At 39.6% G+C, this 12,684-nt stretch overlaps 1 long non-coding RNA gene across 3 annotated transcripts; it reads left to right on the forward strand.

The window, feature by feature from the left end:
* The first annotated feature begins 1,293 nt into the window (after positions 1-1,293).
* Positions 1,294-12,480, forward strand: LOC140069011 (uncharacterized). 3 transcript variants are annotated; one of them, XR_011848713.1, is made up of 5 exons: positions 1,294-1,515; positions 3,940-4,079; positions 8,596-8,689; positions 10,664-10,710; positions 12,379-12,480. It is a non-coding gene; the product is annotated as an uncharacterized lncRNA (long non-coding RNA). The 3 variants fall into 3 exon arrangements; XR_011848698.1 differs by lacking the exon at positions 10,664-10,710; XR_011848715.1 differs by lacking the exons at positions 10,664-10,710; positions 12,379-12,480 and adding an exon at positions 10,471-10,646.
* The last annotated feature ends 204 nt before the right edge of the window (positions 12,481-12,684 follow it).

Consider the following 12,684-nt stretch of genomic DNA (forward strand, 5'->3'; position numbering starts at 1 on the left):
CCAGATTTAGTTTGTAGGAGAAGAACCCACAAAGATAAGCACCCAACCGAAAATTGCACATCCAGTCATCACTGTTCAGCTGTACTATCTGGGGTAATAACAGCTGTGTAACGTCCGTGCCTAAACGTTGCTCTATCCACAGACGGCGTTCATTTGTAAGTGAACTGTGGCTTAGTGTTTGCGTTTGGATTAACTTAGCAACACCCGGCTCCTTGTATTTCAGTCCTGCCCTGTAAGAGTTACTAGCCTGATGGACAGTTCCCCCAGTGCTGCTGGAGGCGTGTCCGGGAACGGCCTTATATACCTGTCTATTCCCATCATACCTTGCTGGTTATTCTTCATGTCTTACCTCTGTATCTAGTGCTCTGGCTATCTTGTTTGGTATTCTGTGATTTTTATCCGATTCTGTACCTTTGCAGCCATCTTGGTTTTTACCCGGTTTGTTTGTCTCCACTTGTCTGCCTGTATCTTGACCTGACCTGTGTTAACCTGTCTGAAGCCCTGTATTTGTTGTTTTTTCCGTAGTATCGTTTACCTCCTAGTGTTATCCCGATTTCCCTGTCTCAGTCCTGTGTTAGTTTTCTGTGCACCAGTGTGAACACTGGTCTATTCCTGTATTCCGGTTACCTGTTCAGTCCTGTGTTAGTTTTCTGTGCACCAGTGTGAACACTGGTCTATATCTGTATTTCCGTTACCTGTCCGCTCCACCATTCAGCATGTGCCAGATGAAGTAAGTTTTTCCTGTCATCTTGTAGGGTCGCTCGGGGACCGTCAGTTAGGTTCCTGATAGTGGGTTAGCCCTTATCAGGGCGGTTTATCTGCTTTAGGTAGGTCCCTAGCCCGCAGGGACCTCGCAGGGTGAGTTCCCCACCACTTACCTAGTCTGACAGCTAGCGCCAAGCCTGGCTGTGGTTGTGCGTTTGCTGGACAGGTACTGACAAGCTGACACAGAATCCAGAGATCTCCTACTCATAAGCCTTATGTAATCATGTATCATAATTCCTCCACGTCCTCCTGTGTCCTCCTTGGTTGACATACAGGTATTTGCAGGCATCAGCTTCAAAATCCCATTCACAGATGTCTTCCATCTTAGGTAGAAAGTGAAGGCAAGGATGTGCACACAGGAAAATCTCATACAATAGGGTTTATCCACTTGCAGCCACCTATGGTGGTTCTAGTGGTTATTATGCTGAGTAAACAAAAGTATATTTTATGACCCTTGTTTTTATGTAAAGGTTTTGTGGTGTCAAACTGTCTTCTGTAAACAGTTTAAATCAGTTAGATGCATATGCATAGAGACTGTCAGGTCTGGGGTAGGGAGCGTGATCCCTGCTAAAGAAACATCCCCACTGTCCCTGCCTACCGAATGACTATCCTATAGGATGGCCCCATCACAGCAATGTTACCTCCACTGAATATTTTGAGGAATGCGGAAAATGGAAATCCAGGTCAGGCAGAACAAAAAAACAGGTCATTAAACCAAGGGGTGGATCCGAACATCTTGCTCCGGCTCAGGTGAGTCGGTTGTTAAAATTTGAGCACGATAACCAAGCTTGGAATGAAGCAGGGCTTTCAGCTCTCATGCTGCTCTCCATCACATAGGCTGCTAGCGTTAAGAACTTACTTCTGGGGCTGTATTTATGGTATGAGCTTGCCTCTGATACTGTTGTTATGAATTTAACATGGTTCTAGGGTTGTAAGGGTTCTAGATAGGGGATCTATGCATTTAACACAATTTTTGTATTTATGGGTTAGTAAATGTGCTGTGTTTGCATATATATGAGTTACATTAATGAAATTACTGTTAGATACTGAAGGTTGTATTAAAATATTATATTACTATAAAGTGCATTTTAACCTGCTTTAAAACTATCCTTGGGGCTTGATTTCCTTGCCAATGATTTACTCAAGGGGTTCACATTTTTAATAGCAGGATCTCTATTTCAGGAGAAAAAATTCTGTTGTGGTGCAAGAATGAAATTTTTCCGAATCCGTTGGGTTGTCCGATGGCCATGCCCCCCGATTTCTGTCGCGTGAAAGCCGAAATCCGATCATTTGCACCAAAATCCCAGCAGAATTCGGCGAAAAATGGAAAAATTTGGAAAACCCGACGGAAATGCGCGATTCGGACCCTTAGTAAATGAGCCCCAATAAATCCTATGTAGACTTAGTATTCCTGTGATCGTACTGACCCAAAGAACAAAGGAGATGAGTAGTTTGGAGCGCAGACTGAACGATGTAATAACCGAGTTCGCAACAAAATGTTACAAATGCGGTTTTTAACCATTTTTTTCCCGTTCCCTATTACACAGCATGGAACACTAAATACCATCACTATGAAATACAATTTGTAAAAAAAATTAAAAAAGACAAGAAAAATAAGAAAGTTAGAGATTTTTGAAGGTGGGGAGTGAAACATGGAAACACAATAACAAAATAGGGCCAAGTTGTTAAAGAGTTAAAGTATCGAAAAAATTGTCATATGTGTCCTATTTTCCACAAAAAAAAACCATTTGTATGTTCCTTTAGTGATTTTTTTTTTGTTCTTTCCCTGACACAAAAAAAATTAAACATTATATAGAAAATGACTGAAAATCGAGGATATATCCAGGAACAAAACATTCCGGAAAACATATCTCCATATGTCCCATGCCTATCAGCAATCATGTGAATATTGGTAATTTTGGCCAATGACCAATTATCTTTTATTTTATCTATAATAAGCCAGGCACGCCGCAGTATTTCAGGGATATATTACAGCTCTCGATATGAGGGCAATTACGGATAATAACCCAAACAAAATCAAGTGGACAATTTTCTGGGGAACCTTGACTGGAAGATCACTGGCGGTGCACACAGTACACTGAATCGGGAAACATGGAAAACGATTCTATATAAGCAGTAGGAGATCCAGCTACATTGATCATGGAATGTACAACATGGGAATCGTGTCATTTTACAAAAACAAATGTAAAAATCTGTACCTATAAGCTTTGGTATATGAACAAGTTGTAGTACTAAAAGCTATGTATTATCAACATATTGTAGTAATATCTCTACCTACAAGCTATGGTGTATGAACAGGTAGTAGTACTCTCTATACCTACAAACTGTGATGTATTAACATACTAGAAAACCAGGAATTGATATAGAAAGTATATTGAAAATTTGTATAACTTTTCATTATTCAAAAAGTAACATTTATTTTCTAGAGTGGGAATACCTCTTTAAGCTGATTTGTACGCATCTAAGCGAATAATCATTTCTGTTATTCAAGAATGACTGTAAGTAGGGATGAGTGGAAGTTCAGTTTTTCAGGGGTTTTTTTGGGTCTGAGTTCGCCTCACACCCATCGCCCTTTAACACCCACAGTCATTCCTCCCACTATTTCCTGGTGTTAACTCCTTAAAGGGCATCTACCACCTGGATGAAGGAGTGTATGCAAAGGAGCCTGAGGGGCTCCAGGCTCCATAGGTGTTAATAGAGACTGGAGCTCCTCAGGCTCCTTTGCATACATACTTTCATCCTGGTGGTAAATGTTCTTTAAATGCCACAATTTTTCTGAGGATCAGAGCTCTTCATGACGGTGCCAGCACTGATTGCAGGTGCTACTGGAGGGGGTTCAAACTGAGGTTCTTCTTATTTTATAATTACAATATGAGTACAAAAACTTTACATGAAATGTAAGGAATAAATAATAAATATCAAGAAGGGATCCATCCTAGACTGTGAGCTGCATGGTGCACCTTGGGTGTTGCTTTTACGCAGGGATAGAGATGAGCCCATCCATAGTTTTTAGTTTGGGTTTCTAGTAGCCATGGTCAATATTGGCCCGCTGGCCACCTCCTGACCAATCATGGCCATGGCCAGTGGCAAGGGACATCCGAGTCACATGACCAAGCTAGAACTAAAACTGCATAACCTTTTATCTCTACTCAGGTACCTTGGTTCTGACCTGCCTCACCCCTTTTATCCCATACTGGTGCTTGTGACATGAGCTCCGACAATGCAAGTACTGTCCATGAAATCTGTGATGAGATTGGAATAAAAAGGTGTCACATCAGAAAGTAGGAGCACAGGTAAGAGAGAGGAAGAGTAAGTTGTGCCGGAAACGGTACCGTAGCTACTATTATAGTAAAGGTGGGAAAACACTTTAGAAAGAAGATATTGGTTATACTAGGCCCCACTGAATGTACATGTTACACCAGGCAACACAAGAGTAGTGAAAGGAAAGAGAAATGAGTCCCTGCCTGGCTCCTTTAACAGTGGCTTTTTTTGTATAAAGACAAAATGATTGGGTAGTTGAACTCCAAAAGCCTGATCCTTATCTCTCCCAACATCTGAATTTGGGGATTGTTGGGGGGCCCTCATATTAATGAAATTATTGGCCACCTCTACCGTACATCACCGGTTCAACAGCTCATCTGATATGTATGGGTAACTCCCCCACCAACCCCATTATTGTGTATGCAGTAAGTTATTTTTAGGCAACAGTGGGATGATACTAGCTACAAAGGTGCAACCAACATAGCTACTGGGCCCCAAAGAACAATGGGTACCAGTCTCCCAAACTATAATGTATCATTTATAGTACTCGTTACTTGCTGATGAGATAACCTATAGGAGCCCTTAAACTCTTGGGACCAGGTAGAATCACACCTTCTGCATTCCTTTAAAGGGCCATAAATGTGGAAGGAAAATCCAGCACCCAGGCAAAGTGTAGAAAAATAAAATCCACTTCATTAAAGAAAAACTTTAAAAACACATAGGGGATGTCACTATAACATATCTATGATGCGTTTCAGACCACAGGGGTCCTTAGTCACAGCCTGATAAAATGAAATAGTGAAGAGTATTTAAGCATTTGACCACCTGATATTGGATTTTAATGCTACAAACACTATTTTACTTTACCACAAAAACGATTTGATGTATCTTTACTAACTTACATTCCTCTTGTTGATATTTTCTGCATATAATCCATTTTTGGTTGTCCTTTTTTCCTTATTGGCTAAACTAATCTTGTGTTGCAGATGGACTGTGTTTCTGGTCAAGTGGCCAAAAGCTTAAATACTCTGCACTATATAGTTTGGTCAGGCTATGACTATGGACCCCTGTGGTCCGAAACGTGTCACAAAATATGTGTTTTTAAAGTTTTTCTTTAATGAAGTGGCTTTTATTTTTCAACACTTTGACTGGATGCTGGATTTTACTACTACATAATAGCTCAAAATGGAACAATGGGACAGATTTATCAAGTGTCTGAAAGTCCGAATATTTCTAGTTGCCCATGGCAACCAATCACAGCTCCCCTTTAAAATATTCATGAGCACTGATAAAATGAAAGATGAGCTGTGATTGGTTGCCATTGGCAACTAGAAATATTCTGACTTTCAGACACTTGATAAATCTGCCCCATTGTGTCCGGTATAAATAGACACAAAACACTTTATTTTATGGTGTCAAATAGACCGCAGTAGTAATGGTACAGGGCGGGTGGGAGGGACATGTTTCTCCATGGTCTTCTGGTGAGAGAAAGAGGATGAGATACACAGGACAGGAAGTGATATCTACTGCTGGGCCCCACCCCTCTCACAGTACAACCTACCCTACATACTCTGCCCTCTCAAAGCAGAACCCACCTATATTAAATGAATACAACTACATGAAAGATTCCAGTGTTTTAGGTCCCCCCAAGCCAAAGTCATGTCCTCCTTTGCTTATGGCTCCGGGGGTGTCTTTTTTGGATGTATCCACTGGTTCCCACACAGTACATTCGTGCGTCGGCTTTTCTTATGGAAGTGGTGAGCTGAACCTTTTTTTTTTTTCAAATTTTCTTTCTCATTTAAGGGTCTTTGTAGGAAGCCAAATGAGCAATGTGAATATACAATAAACCATGATAAGGAACACCAAGGGCGTTCAAGAAATCAGAACAGGATCAACTGACCTCAGATCCTCTTAACCCTTTCTCCTTTGTCCAAAAACACAAAATCTCTTGGTGAAAAGATCTAATATTTAACGGTGTTTGTTCATATCGATCAATAATTGATCACCTCGCTCTTCTTTTCTGCTGTTCGCCAGCTGCTTCCAGCATTGCACTGCCAGACAATGTCAGCTGCGGAGCACAACGCCCTGGTGCTTCATGGAGAAAGAGGAACATAAATATTTAAAACAAAATGTGCTGCAAAAAGCCAAAGGAATTGGGGTGGGTGTGAGAGATTTTACTAGTTCCCTGTAAGAGGTGTAATTCTACATATTTAATGGGATGTTACCAGCAGTGAAAGCAGGGACATCTTGTTGTTTGATTTTTATCTCTTAACAAGGTATAAAGACCGAAGTCTTTTTCATGGCAATTTGTTGAAGACATCTGTTGAAGCTTTCTAGGGGATGAACACGGGGCTGAGTGCTCCGCTGGTATCAGTTGCTATGGCAACAAGTAAAAGATCATTTGACATTAGTAAGTTTGAACTAGCTTGAGGCCTAGCTGAACATCCAGTTGGGTTCATACATGAAAATAGAATATTGAAAAATTTGTTGGAAATACATTTTATGGAGAAGAGTCTTAGTACGGGTTTTTAATAATGGCTCATTTCCCCTGGTGCATAAAACCCATTGCAGTCTAGACATTTTGTAATTAGGCCCCCAATGCTGTTCGGTGGGTTTGGATGAACCTTGAAAAAAGTTTGGTTTGCTGACCCGAGCTCAAGTTGAATCTGAACACCAGCAGATCTGCTTGGCAGGTCTGGGTGAGCCAAAACTTGAAATTTGGGTTGAAACTTGCAAAAGTGTATATAGGAGAGTATAGGGAGGAACATTTATATATTAATGGCTATATAAATGAGGAGTAACATTATTCAACCTCCCCACCTTTGAGATCACTGATTGACTGGCTGCCATGTGTGCACTTCTTCAAGCAACATGTAAATCATTATTTTGAGGGGAAGAAAGGGCATGGTAAATGCTTTGCTTATTAATGCAGCCAAACGTATGTGTAAGCTGCAATGATTTAAAATTATTTGTAATTCCCCCTTTAAAACAAACAATTTTCTTTCTATAGTTATGGCTTTTTCTGTTTTGAAAGTTTTTACAAAAATCTTTCTCTCCAGAGGTAAAGTAGGCAGAGACTAACCTCTTCCTGTATCTGCCCTGAAGCTGAGTCCCATTCACTCTACCCACAGATCCCATAATGTGTTATGTTCTCTCATTAAATAATTTAGCAGCAAATCCAGTTAGATTCCAACAAGTAAATCAAGTTAACACTGCAGAGTGCACTGACAGGATGTATATGGTGACCAGCCTGGAAGTTTTCATCACATGGAGGAGCAGGGAACATTTAATAGGTAGTAGAAATAATAGGTGAAACAGTTACATGAAGTTTATAGTCTGTGTTTTATGAGAACTAACGGTCAATAGCTTCTCTGCACAGAGTTTATAGTGCCGAGTGCAAGGTGGGGAAGGGTGTACAGGAAGAGGTCAAAAGATAGTTAGAGAAAGTTCTGTAAAATCACAGACTGGGATGGAGGGGCTTATACTGAGCAGGCAATATCTTGTAACTCACTATTCTGTGTAGGAGACATCTGTATCCACAGCACTGAACACATTCAATTCTGCTACACACATGACCACTGTCACATGACCTTCCCATTCTTTTTCAACTGTGAGCAGGGAACAGCAGCCCCTCCCCTTTTTCTTCTTTACAAATGTGCAGTTCATTAGTGAGACGAACAAAAGTATACAGAAAGTATATTGGAAAATTATATAACTTTTCATTATACAAACAATAACATTCATTTGCTGACATGGGAGAACTCCTTTAAGTTGACAAATATTTTGGAAATTAATTTTTTATAAAACAAGGACCATTGAATCATTATTCCTTTAAACTAATAAAATCTTCCCCTTAAGTCACAGAATGCAACTAATAAGGCGTATGAGAGGAAGTGTATATGTACATAAGTAGTTCATTTGTGATTCCAATGACTCCATATTTGATGAGAGCACCTGCCTTGTAGATGAGTGTTTCCCTTGTCTGTGTTCTTGTGTACATGTCTACCAATTAACATTGTGGTTCTAAGGATGTCGCTATTGCTGTTACATCCACTCAAGTGTTGTTCAGGTAAAATAACATACAATGGTTTGATATGATCTGATGATAATGAAAGGGATTACAATTGCCTTACAATTAATGAGTCCTGAAGAGCCTTCACTAATGGCATCTGTTTTATTTATACTAATTACTTTAATAATTGGATTAAAAGTCTAACATGAATAATACGAAGGATTTACATATATTAACTATAACACATTGACTGAGATTGAATTGGAAACAAGTACTTCACATCGAGTGAAAGGACCAGTTTTTGTTTTCTTATAAATGCTGGTGGAACCTATTAAAAGGCATAATAATATGAATAATAAGTCATGAAAATGGTACGTATCATAGTCCAGTCATCAATATCGTATTTTATTACATGTGACATTATGTATATATATAATAAAATATATGATCTTGACTCAAAATCAGTGATTTTCCATACTAATATATCTTTGTTGCTTTTATTAAATTTTATATTTTATCTCTGGCCAATCCTACAGATTTGTATATTCGCCCTGCTGCCACACCCATTAGTAACAATGGGAACGCTGGTTGAAGGGGAGTTCTATTCGCATGATCCATGGAAGTCCACCTGTAAGTATATTAAAATTCGTTATAAGTCACAAAAATGGTAGGCATCGCGGCCCAGTTGTAAATATCAGATTTTATTAAATGTGACAACTGATATATAAAGCTGAGTGTATGTATATATGTGTATATGTGTATGTTGAATGTATGTATGTCCGCAAAAGTAATCTGCACCATTGCGTTTACAATCACAAAATTTTGCACAATCGCTCTCTGTGACTCTGCTCTTGGGGATGTCATAGACTAGGTACTGAGCGAATTTTTCACACTTATTAACCACCATATACAGGAACCATTGTCTGTTGCAATGAGTAAGAGACAGCTCATGTGTGAGGTATGATGGATAGGGATAGAGACAGGAAGGGAGAGTAAATGAGTGAGAGACTGGCAGGGAGAGTGAGAGAAAGACAGGAAGAGTGAGTGACAGAGAGACAGGCAGGGAGAGTGAGTGAGTGAGAAACAGGCAGGGAGAGTGAGTGACAGGCAGGAAGACAGGCTGGGAGAGTGAGGTAAGAGACAGAGAGACAGGCAGGGAGAGTGAGTGAGAGACCAAAAGACAGGCAGGGAGAGTGAGTGAGAGACCAAAAGACAGGCACGGAGAGTGAGTGAGAAACAGGCAGGGAGAGTAAATGAGTGAGTGACAGACAGAGAGACAGTCAGGGAGAGTCAGAGACAGGCAGGGGGAGTGAGTGACTGACAGATAGGCAGGAGAGTGACAAACAGAGACATGCAGGGAGAGTGAGTGGCAGAGAGACTTGCAGGGAGAGTGAGAGAAAGACAGGGAGAGTGAGTGAGTGACAGAGAAACAGTCAGGGAGAATTAGTGACAGGCAGGGAGAGTGAGTGAGAGACAGAGAAACAGACAGGGAGAGTGAGAGACAGGCAGGCAGAGTTAGTGAGTGAGAGACAGACAGACAGGGAGAATGAGAGACAGGCAGGTAGAGTGAGTGAGTGAGTAAGTGAGTGAGTGAGAGACAGGCAGGGAGAGTGAGAGACAGAGACAGGCAGGAAGTGAGTGAGAGACAGGAAGGAAGAGTGAATGAGAGACCAGTAGTGAGAGTGAATGAGACAGGCATGGACCCAAATATTACAGTCTACTTGAATAATATAGTAAATTTTTTCCATTCTATTTGCAAAGAAAAAAATCTTACAAAAATAAAACATAAAAAAATCCTAAACCTCAGCTATTATTTGAATATCCGTAAAAAAAAGTGTATTTGTGCACTACAGGTTACTACATAGTAAATGAATGATGCCATGAAGCTAATTCTGCCGTAGAAGTGAACAACAGAATTGTTCCGGTTGGAAACAATGCAAATGAAGGAGAAATGAGACAATGACTGACACGGTTCTTTGTTCTAGTAATTGTACTCTGCAGTCTGTGATAAGCCATTAACATTTTTCTGCTAGGGCAATGTGTATATTATTAATCACTTATCTCCAGCTTACTGTTCTGTAATGGTAATATACACTTGTAAACCTCTGAAACTAATACGATAATATCTAAAAAATATTCATGTCAGGCTTATTTACCATAATATTTAGTCGAATTTTACATTTTGAAGTGGATAAGTGCTGGGAGAAGTAATGAGTTTATCTGTTACAGTGCATGGAAGTATCTTGAGTACATTGTTTACCAAGTTCTTACATTTATCATTATTTTCTATTGCAACAGGAACTATGGCTCTTAGTGTATATATGGTGATATAATATGGGGATATCCATGCCACATGGCCAGACTGCTGCCTAAATGTAGTAGTTTACACTAAACAGCCATATTTGTTGTAGGAGACAATCCAGACCAAACAGCCAGCATCAAAGAGGTGATACGATCAGCATTATAGCCAGGAATGGTCTGTTGACCCTTTATTATGGAGGTGATATAAGAGGTGTGGACTAAACTGCCATATTTGGTGATTAAGTGTTTTAGACTGGACACTAAAACCTGTGTATATTGATCAACCGTCCAAATAAAATATAGGTATTTGGATGCAAGGAAAGAATCACACAGACACACGTGGTTGCCAAGTAAGATTCTTTATTTTATTCTTGATCTTCAAAACTAATCTAGCTACCCCAGTAAAAGCAGTGTTAAACTGTTGGCTGTATCAGAAAATACCGATAAAACTGCACTACCATAGCCCTCCAAACTTACACTGGTCTGGGGTATTCATGAGGGGGTGGTCCAAGGTGTTCCCCTCTCCTCTGCTTCTCCCCCGGAACGCCCCTCTCACACCATAGGCTGTCAGTGACTGCCAGGCTTCACCACCTCCTGGGACTGCCCCCTCATGAATAGAACGGAGCGGTGTAAGCTTTGTCCGGTGTTCGGAGGGCTACGGCAGTGCACTGTTTGCTAGCTTTATCAGTATGTTTCAATAAAGCTAGCAGTTTAACACTACTATTACTGGGGTAGGGATAGGAAGGGCTTACTATAGTAAGCAGCTCCAAAAGGAATTATTCCAGGTGACAGGTTATCCTTAAAAAAGAGTACCCCCCTCCTTCTTAGGTATTGTGCTTGGCTTTCATTCGCTAATTTTAATTTGTCACAAAAGCTAATTTGTATATCAAAAATGTCTGTAATTTAGGTACAGTGCCCCACTGGCAGCTAATTTTAGGTGATAAAGGGAGGACTTGTAACCCTTTATCGGCAGGCATTGTTAGTCAGGGTGATCAAAATCCGGTGAAGGGTCCTCTTTAAAGGAGTTTTATAACAATTCTGCAAAACACTATTTGATCAGCAGTAACAGCAAATAGAGTAAGTAGAGTAACCTTTGTCTTATGGTTCTTTAGCACTATTAGCTTAATCTGTAGTACCAGGGGGTCACAAGACCAACTTTGGCCAATCATAGGCCTCCTTGGGCCAAAGGATGATATTGTGATGTAAGAGGAAGTGACTTCCGGCAGGTGGCCATTGATCTGCAGAATATGGCACTGACAGCCAAGTGGTGTGACACAGGAACTGGGAGCCAGAGTGGGTTAACACATTAAGTTGTGTTTTAGTGGATTATAGGAGCTTTTATAACAATTTCCAGGGTCGATTTAGGCCCAACCAAATCTTTTTAAAAAATTAAAAAGTGAATAAAAAGTGAATCTTGGATGATTCTCTAACTGGGAACATACTATGTTGCCAATGCATAGGCTACTGTTGATACACAGTGAGGGAGGAGGCAAGCTAGGGGATACTGGTTTAGCTTTTCTCGTAATCCTGAATGTAATTATAAGATGATCTCTATAGAACAGGAAGGGGCATTCTATTTAAAGGGGTGAGTCGCCAAAATTCAAATTGCTAATTTTAGTCAAAGTATTTAAATATTGGAAATTACAATTTGTAATTTTAAAAAATTCTGAAAATGAAAGTCATACCCGAAAGTTAAATAAGATAATATTTTCAGACCGTTTTTTTATTATCTTTTAAAGTATTTTTATGCCCAAACTTCAAAAATATGCCTGTTTGTTCTGTACTGTATTGTTTCTAATAAACGTGTATCATCGGGGGCATGACTGAAGAGGTGACTTTGATCTTTTGTCTCTGTTCAGACAATTTACAATTTTTGAGGATGGAATTGTGATATTTGACAAACATGTTATTGTTCTTTGATTATTTTGTGTTTTGATTTTTTTTTTTCAATTGCTCGCTGATTGTTTGAACTGTAGAATGGTATAAAAACATAATTGTTTTGTTTTTTTTCCTTTCAGATACCATCTTTACAAAAGACCCGAACCCTTTAAACCTTCAGGTCATTTAACATTTTTTTACCAAGGACAGAATATTTGAAATAAATCCTCAGATTTTTTTTATTAACTGTTAAGAGCTCCTTCTACTTGTCTATATTGGTTTCTTTTAAAAAAAATAACTGGTATAAAATATGGAATTGAATAGCTGGAGGAAATTTTAAAAATCATTTACGGTTTGCAAAAACATTTTGATTTGATGTTCTATACACATGCTATGTATTTTGGTTCCCTTTGAATTGCTTATAATAGTGTGTAGGGAGGGGATTT

Source organism: Engystomops pustulosus, chromosome 1, assembly GCF_040894005.1.
Source record: "Engystomops pustulosus chromosome 1, aEngPut4.maternal, whole genome shotgun sequence".
NCBI classification, from domain to species: Eukaryota; Metazoa; Chordata; class Amphibia; order Anura; family Leptodactylidae; genus Engystomops; species Engystomops pustulosus.